Source organism: Schistocerca piceifrons, chromosome 3, assembly GCF_021461385.2.
Source record: "Schistocerca piceifrons isolate TAMUIC-IGC-003096 chromosome 3, iqSchPice1.1, whole genome shotgun sequence".
Classification (NCBI taxonomy): domain Eukaryota; kingdom Metazoa; phylum Arthropoda; class Insecta; order Orthoptera; family Acrididae; genus Schistocerca; species Schistocerca piceifrons.
The window spans coordinates 6,249,677-6,259,412 of NC_060140.1; positions in this window are offsets into that span (position 1 = coordinate 6,249,677).

The window sequence follows — 9,736 nt, forward strand, 5'->3', positions numbered from 1 at the left end:
ATTGGAATTAAATAGAAAAGGCACAATGCCGACCTAAGTACAAGAAGACTGACTCTTTTAACTGTCTATGTTTTGAACCATTCCTGTGACACTAGTTATAGATTCCGATGCTTCACTTAAGGTTTACTGTTTCCCTCTGACGTTCTTATTGACGATGAAACACAGAAATTGCATCGGAATTAAATACTAAATGCACAATGCCGACTTAAGCACAAGAAGACTGACTCTTCTTACTGACTATGTTTTGAACCGTTTCTGTGACACTAGTTATAGTTTCCGATGCTACACTTCAGGTGTACTGTATCCCTTCGAACTTCTTCTTGACGATGAAACACAGAAATTGCATCGTAATTAAATAAAAAGGCACAATGCCGAATCGAGTACAAAGAGACTGACTCTTCCTACTGTCTATGTTGTGAACAATTCCAGTGACACTAGTTATAGATTCCGATGCTTCACTTCAGGGTTGCTGTATCCCTCTGACCTTCTTATTGACGATGAAACACAGAAATTGCATCGGAAATAAATACAAAAGGCACAACGCCGACTCAAGTAGAAGAAGACTGACTCTTCCTACTCTCTATGTTTTGAACGATTCCTGTGACACTAGTTATACATTCCGATGCTTCACTTCAGGTTTACTGTATCTCTCTGACCGGCTTATTGACGATGAAACACAGAAATTGCATCGGAATTCAACAGAAGAGGCACAATGCCGACTTAAGTACAAGAAGACTAACTCTTCTTACTGACTATGTTTTGAACCATTTCTGTGACACTGGTTATAGATTCCGATGCTTCATTTCAGGCTTACTGTATCCCTCTGACCTTCCTATTGAAGATGAAACACAGAAATTGCATCGGAATTAAATAGAAAAGGCACAATGCCGACTTAAGTACAAGAAAACTGACTCCTCTTACTGTCTATGTTTAGAACCATTTCTGTGACACTGGCTATAGATTCTGATGCTTCACTTCAGGTTTACTGTATCCCTTGGACCTTCTTATTGACGACGAAACACAGAAATTGCATCAGAATAAAATAGAAAAGGCACAATGCCGACTTAAGTACAAGAAGACTGATTCTACCTAATGTCTATGCTTTGAACCATTCCTGTGACACTAGTTATACATTCCGATGCTTCACTTCAGGTTTACTGTATCCCTCTGACCTTCTTATTGACGATGAAACACAGAAATTGCATCGGAATTAAATAGAAAAGGCACAATGCTGACTTAAGTACAAGAAGACTGACTCTTCTTACTGTCTATGATTTAAACCATTCCTGTGACACTAGTAATAGATTCCGATGCTTCACTTCAGGTGTACTGTATCCCTTGGACCTTCTTATTGACGATGAAACACAGAAATTGCATCGGACTTAAATACAAAAGGCACAATGCCGACTTAAGTACAATTAGACTGACTCTTCTTACTGTTGTAGTGGGACGAAATTAAGCGTCACCTATCCACCAAAGTCAGCATAGTTTGCAGGTGACTATAAGTTTAATTTAGGTTGCTTATGTGTTTTCTTATTATTTATAATAGATGTGAATTGTCTAAAAGTTTTGTATTTTTTTTTATGTGTTTCATGTACGGAGAGATCGGCGCAACGAACGGGGACAGCATCTTCGTTGCCGCGACCAGAGAGGAAATTGCTGGCCGCTATACGTCGCGGGTCGACAGCCAAGGAGCAACAGAAGATCCTGGAACCGAGTTGTTGCGTCGTGTTTCTAAAAAAATTAAAAATGAATTTTTATACTCTTTTTGTACAACAATGACGTCATAATGAGCTTAGTCTTATTGAAATGTTAGTCACTGTCTGTCAAAGCTCAAGTTCACATCTGTATGTGTAGGAAGCTAATAAAATAGTGTATGCTACTAAAGTTGAAACACGTGTCTTGAAGATTTATTTATGAAGAGTTATGTGAACGGATTAATAATATATCTGACAAGATTATTGATTCAGACCGCGTTGGCCGAAACTTTGAATCTAAAAAGTTTATTTAATGTGTGATTCTGATATCGATTAGATCAAGATAACGTGTGGCGATATAATTTTCTGAGGAGAAACAAACGAAATTTAAATTGGGAAAAGGTTACGAAAACCAATTGGCCCAAGTGATGTAATTCTTTGCACACGACTCAACTGATGTTTTACAGTTTCGTTCAAGAACCATTCTATGACAATTTAAAAAGAATATGAATCATTTTTGAAGTGGGTTGTAACTGACGTAGGTGACGAAGTCTGCACATGGTCATATATCAAACGCAAACCTAAATACGTAACGTTACACCGCACCGTGGCGACCGTGACAGGACTTGTGTGCAACTAAGGCACACAGGTACGAAACAAAACATCAAGAGTCCTTCGGAAGTCAACGCGAGTTTTCGTGGAGCCTTCACCAGCCAGCGGCGACTTCGTGGGTGTGGGCATCTGACGGAGCCGCAGCCAAGCAGTACGGTCACGCCGTTGTTCCACGAGAAGGCGCATCTGTTGGGCAGCAGCTGAACGCTGCAAACCCCGACAACCTTTTTTCTCCCTAAACTAATAGGCCCAGTACGTTAGCTGCGGGGCGTTCCTCCGGCTGGTATTAGAGGTGTTGCTGAGGGCTTCGCCTGTCTACGGCGGTGCCGGGCGTGGTTGCAGCCAGCGACGTTTCCGGTGTTCGACTCAGCGTCCGGCCGGTTGCGGAAGCGGGGTCGCAGCATCTCAGTGGCTGCATCGACGGCTGTTACATCTGCAGCCCATAGCAGCACACTGATCATCGAGAACTACAAATTACAATATTAGTGTCCGGTGAGTTTGTTTCAAGTTGGAAGTGGAGTGTTGTACATAGGAAGTGTGCTTTTATAGGATTGTTGATTACAAGTCTGCGTGTGTAAATAGTTAATATCTTACAATAATGTCGGGAAGTGAAATGTCAGACGAAGAGCAATCTATGTCCGATAGGAGCATGAGATCCCTTTTTAGGGCGATAGCTAAATTAAAACAATCTAACGGGGATTTCCTAGCTGAATTAAAACAGTCTAACGAAGAATCTACTGCTAGATTAAAAGAGGAATTAAAACAGTCTAACGAAGAATCTATGGCTAGATTAAAACAGTCTAACGAAGAATCTATGGCTAAATTAAAACAGTCTAATGAGGAATCTACTGCTAGATTGAAAGAGGAACTAAAACAGGAATTAAGACAATCTAACGAGGAATCTACTGCTAGATTGAAACAGGAACTAAAACAGGAATTAAAACAGTCTAACGAGGAATCTACTGCTAGACTTAAAGGGGAGCTAACAAAATCAACAGACAGGTTGCAGGAATATCTTAATGAAACCAGTCGAGAATTAAGTGATAAAATAGAGTCTTCTAAAGTTGAAATGCAGGAAAAATTAGTAGGACTTAGTAATAAGATTGCTGATAATTGTAAAAGGTTAGAAGAACATATCCAGGAATCGCGCGAGGAAAAAGCTCGCATGCGACACGATATTACTGACTTATCCGAGAGACTAGATAGTGTCAATATCTTAGTTGTAAATGAAATACAGAAAAATAACGATATGTTACGAGATGAATTTTCTATGCAAACAGAAACTGTTCGCAGAGAATTATTGAAATCTATTAAAGAGGTCTCTACCAAACCTGTAGAGATTTCTTCAATAGATAATGTAGAATTAGAAACATTAACTCATCAAGTAGAAAAGGACCATACCTAAATCGAAAACATGAAATTTTTAATTACTGAGATATGCAGTAATCTTGAGACTGCCAAAGATAATAATATTGACGAAGGTACAGAGCGTTCACATCGTGAACACAGTGAAGAATCGATATTAGCTAATCGCGTATCCAATACAGAAATGCGGATACAGGAAATTACGAAACGGTTATCGGAATTAGATAATAACGAGAACATTTCAGGTAGCAGAGGTAATAACATAATCAGAGACAACAGTCGCATCGAATTTGCTAGCACGGACGACAACAATATGAATAACGCAGTCACGGCAAGCCAATCCGATGCAACTCCGTCTCTGCCAGCTAAACAAAATCCGACTATTTCTCTCGCAGAATGTCTGGATGACATAACAACAAATTCAAATGTAGCAAGTCGATTTCCTGTATTCAAACCAGGAGGCGAACTGCACCCTATAATCTTTATAAAAGCTTTTGAAACATCATTATCTCCTAAATGGAGTAATGAAAAACGCATTCAATTTGTAATAGGACATTTAGAAGCAGAAGCTGCGGAATGGGCAGTACTGCATAGAAATGAATTCAGGGATTGGGATGATTTTGTTAAGCAGTTTAAACAAAATTATTGGTCAAGGGGAAAACAACAACACTTAACTTTAGAGTTGTTAGACCCTCCTCCATATTCTAAACGGTGGGGAGGTTATAGGAATTATTTTGAATGGCATTTAAACCGTGCTAAATTAATTGAAGAACCAATTATTGAAAGTCATTTAATACGAGTCCTAATTAGTAGGTTACCGTATTACGTAAAGGAAAGAATGATAGAAAGAGAATGGTCACAGCCGTGCGAATTGTTAGGATATTTAGAGCAGTTAGATATACTTAATAGAGAGGGAAGACGAGAAGTTTAGATTTGGTAGAAATGACAATCCTCGAAATAATAATAATAATAATTCAGAACCACGAAAAGCTAATAACAACAATCATAGCCGGTTCTGTTATATAAAACGTCAATCTAAAGATAAAGAGAGCCAACAAAATCGTGGTAATAACCCTAAAGTGCGGAAATTACACAGTAACGATCATGAGATAAATCATCCTCAACTAATTAATGAAGGTCAAGTGGTAGGTGACGTCATCATAGAACGTTCGGAAAACTAGTAAAGTCCTTTAGTACGGGTCAACTAAAGGGAACTATTGGTCAAGATTATCCAAGACCCGATTGCAATTTATCATTAAGCTGCCAAAAGGACGATGACTGGCAACAAGATTTACTTCAGGAAGACAATCAGATAAGGGAGAATGTAACATATAAACCCGTTATTAAAGGTTATATTAAAGATACCGAAGTAAATATTATAGTTGATTCGGGTAGTGAATTGAGTATTTTATCCAAAGAATTATTTCAGCTTGAAAGGAAATATTGGAATTTCCCGACTTTACCTGTAACTGGGGTGAAAATTATAGGAGTTACTGGTAAAAGAAGTCAAAATATTACTGAAGAAGTTTATGTAACTTTTGAAATTGCTAAACAATTAATTGCTCACTCTGTACTCGTCGTAGCCAACTTAAATGTGGCCATAATTTTAGGTATAGATTGGCTGTGTAAATATAAAGCTATATTAGATTTTAAAAATTCTTCCTTAACCATCCATAAGGAGGCATGTACTTTTAAGGTGAGGTTCTCTAACAGCCAAGTACCTGAAAATTGCTACGAGTCCTTACAGATTAAGTACGCACCGACCATGAATCTATTAACAGATTTTAGTGATCTTGGGTATGCAGTATACCAATGTCAGGCTAGTAATAGTATCGAAACCGAAGTGAAAGAAAAATATTTATCTACGAATTGTCTATCTGAGCAAGAAAAGGAAGAGTTGGAATCTTTGATGTTAGAATTTAGAGCCGTCTTCTCAGATGAACCGGGGAGAATTAAAGATTACGTTTGTAAACTTAAGATTAAAGATAAGAAACCATTCTTTAAGAAACCTTATCCTATTCCAGTACAATTCAAAGAAGCGGCTAGTAGAGAAATAAATAAGATGCTTGAACAAAACATTATCGAACGATCAGGTAGCGCTTTTAACAGTCCGTTGTGGGTAGTTAAGAAAGCTACTGGTGGGGTACGACTGGTTCTGGATGCCCGTGAATTAAATAAAATTATAGAGATGGAAAGAGACAGACCTATTCCTATGGAGGACGTACTTCTTAAGATCGCTGGTTCTCGTTATATGAGTACAATGGATCTAACCTCTGGCTACCATCAAGTAACATTACACCCGGATTCACGGCAATATACGGCTTTTCTTTTTGAAGGCAGATCATATCAGTTCCAAGTTTTACCTTTTGGACTTAATATATCAGTGTCAACTTTCATTAGGGCATTAGATTCTGCTTTGGGTCAGCAATTGTTACAAAAGATTATTTTATATGTAGATGATATTTTGGTAGCTACTAAAACGTGGGAAGAACAAGTAACGATATTACGGGAATTGTTTAACCGTTTAATTGACAGAGGAATTACTTTAAAATTATCTAAGTCTTACTTCGGAAAGGAGGAAGTGAGATTTTTGGGGCATATAGTGGACAGTAAAGGTATTAGGCCAGACCCAGCACGTATTGAAGCTATTGCTCGATGCCCGAGTCCTAGAAATCGGAAACAATTGAAATCATTCTTAGGAATGGTAGGATTTCTGAGAAGATTTCTTCCAGGGCAGGATATTGTTAATCCTACATTACTAGATTTATTGAAAGAGAAGTCAGTATGGCTCTGGGGACAAGAGGAAGAGGAAGGTTTTAATAAGATAAAAGGAGCGTTAACCAAAGCCAAAATGTTATACCACCCAGATTTCGATCAGGACTTTGGTATGTGTACGGATGCCTCTGATTATGGTGTGTCTTGTGTAATATTCCAAGGTGATCTGACCAATGAAGAGGGATTATATCGGCCTATTGGATTCGCTAGTCGAACTTTAAATAAACATGAAAGAAATTATTTTGTATCCGAGAAGGAAGCTCTCGCAGTGGTATGGGGTTTTCAACGATGTAGAGGATTATTAATGGGAAGAAAAACAATTGTATATACTGATCATCAGGCTTTAATCTTTTTGAACAATTGCCGGTTACTTCACCGTAGGCTATTACGTTGGGTATTATACTTGCAAGAATTTCAGTACGAAATTAGGTATATAAAAGGATCTCAGAATGTAGTTTCAGATGCTTTGTCAAGGCTTCCCATAGGAATGGAGAATATTAATATTGCAGAAGAACCAGGAACAAATTATCATGTTTATTTCCTTTTGACTAAGGAGAACGAACGTAAGGTTAAACGGATAGTAACTGCTGTTAGATGCAATCAAAGAAATGACGATCAATATAGGGACCTTATACAAAACCTTAATAATGGGGACGAAACAGTTAACACCCGGGGTGTGTGGTTATATTTTAACGACTTGTTGTATTGGAAAGCACAGAGGGAACACCAGAGATGGAAAATCTGCATTCCGAAAACTGTTGTGGACGAGTTAATTACTTATATTCATGAAGGTTACGGGCATTTTGGAATTCATAAATGTATTAAACATCTAATGAAGTATTATTATTTCCAAAATATGTCACGTATTGTGAGAAGTATTATTAGGGCTTGTGAAACCTGTCAAAAGGTTAAAGTTAATAACAAATCCAAGCGTTATAAATTATATGCTGTAATTCCTCGAGGTTTGTGGGATCTACTATCATTAGATTTTTTCGGCCCTCTGCCTCGGAGTTCAGGAGGATTAACATATGTGTTTGTTGTAATGGAATGTTGGTCCAAACATGTGAAACTATATACTTTGAAACGAGCGAATACAGCAAGCGTTATACGCTGCCTCACCCGAAATTACTTTGTTAACTGGGGCATTCCTAAACGACTTATGTCTGACAACGGTAGTGCCTTTATTAGTCAAAGATTTCAAGATATGATAAGACAATATGGAATCAAACATATCTTAATTTCGAAATATCACCCTCAAAGTAATTTAGTAGAAAGAGTCATGAAAGAATTAGGACGATTATGTAGAACTTATTGTGCACATAAACATACTCGGTGGGCCAAACTAATGCCTGAATTCGAAAACATATTAAATGAATTGCCTCACCTAACGACGGGATTATCACCAATAGAAATTTTAGGCAAACGAATTATAGGTGAGCCTTTACTAGCTGCTTTACCTTGGCCACCAGTAAATGAGATACAACAAGATATTCCAGACGAAAAAGTTTGCGAACAGATTGTAAAAAATGCCGAACGGAGAATTAAAAGTCATAATCAACAGGCTGTAGAACCCTCGTTTCAGGTAGGAGATCTTGTGCTAGTACGATCTCATCCTAAAAGTTCTAAGATCGATAAGGAATGTAGAAAATTCTTCTTTATCTTTGAAGGTCCATATGTTGTACATAAGATTGTACATCCCAAAGCATTACTTCTTATGGAACCTTCATCAGGTGTAATTAAAGGATTATATAGTGTTGATCAAATGAAACTCTTCATTCCTAAATAAGTTAATATTTAGTATATGTTACACACGGAAGAGCGTTCATAGTTTATTCATGTGAAGTTTTCGTGATAGTTACGTGTTATTTTAAATAAATGACAGAAAGCTTAAACAGGTGTTCTACAATAATCTACTGGTACTTCAAAAAGAGAAAGATAACCAAAAGGGGGATTTATATGGAGGAAACTTTGCTCTTAGGTCAAAAGGAATTTTGCATATTTTAAATTTACTCGGATAGTAGGAACCAAAGGGGATGGTTAATAGTTTTAGGGACCATGGGCGTCCAGAGCTATATGGCTCACGAGAACATAGCAGAGTGCCTTTAATAGAGGTTTGCAATAGTGTTAATATAGAACACACCAAATGGGGCTCTCTCGCTTGTTTCTCCTAAATAAATGGCCATTACCCAACAAGGTGTCCGAAGGTAAAGAGAGCCGTGCCGACATTCCAAAGAAAGTTTTGCTTGATTTCTTCTTGACCTCAGGTATAAATAAGGCATTAGGGAAAAAAAATGACGTAAAGTAAATAGTACTATTAGTTATTGTGAGAAACTTATTAGTAATATACATTCTTGAAAAGAATAACTCTAGTAAATAAATGAAACTGAAACTAATCTATCACAATTTGAACGCTCTGTCCTAATGTACAACGTTAAAGAACGTACTAAATTAGTATTTATTAGCAACTATTAACTGAAGAGGAGCAATCTCCCTATATTCGGTTACGAATTACCATAAGAGCACAATTAAGAGTAAATGACAAATAGTCACAACGATATCGTATTAAAAGGATTAAATCTATCTAATAGCAAGGACTCTAGGTTACGTAAAATGTGAGGAAAATGTATTAACAGTTAAATATTGTATATTGAACAGTTTTAATTCCGGTTAAAACCTGACAAACTGAGCTTGTGGGTGGGGTATGTAGTGGGACGAAATTAAGCGTCACCTATCCACCAAAGTCAGCCCAGTTTGCAGGTGACAATAAGTTTAATTTAGTTTGCTTATGTGTTTTCTTATTATTTATAATAGATGTGAATTATCTAAAAGTTTTGTATTTTTTTTTATGTGTTTCATGTACGGAGAGATCGGCGCAACGAACGGGGACAGCATCTTCGTTGCCGCGACCAGAGAGGAAATTGCTGGCCGCTATACGTCGCGGGTCGACAGCCAAGGAGCAACAGAAGATCCTGGAACCGAGTTGTTGCGTCGTGTTTCTAAAAAAATTAAAAATGAATTTTTATACTCTTTTTGTACAACAATGACGTCATAATGAGCTTAGTCTTATTGAAATGTTAGTCACTGTCTGTCAACGCTCAAGTTCACATCTGTATGTGTAGGAAGCTAATAAAATAGTGTATGCTACTAAAGTTGAAACACGTGTCTTGAAGATTTATTTATGAAGAGTTATGTGAACGGATTAATAATATATCTGACAAGATTATTGATTCAGACCGCGTTGGCCGAAACTTTGAATCTAAAAAGTTTATTTAATGTGTGATTCTGAT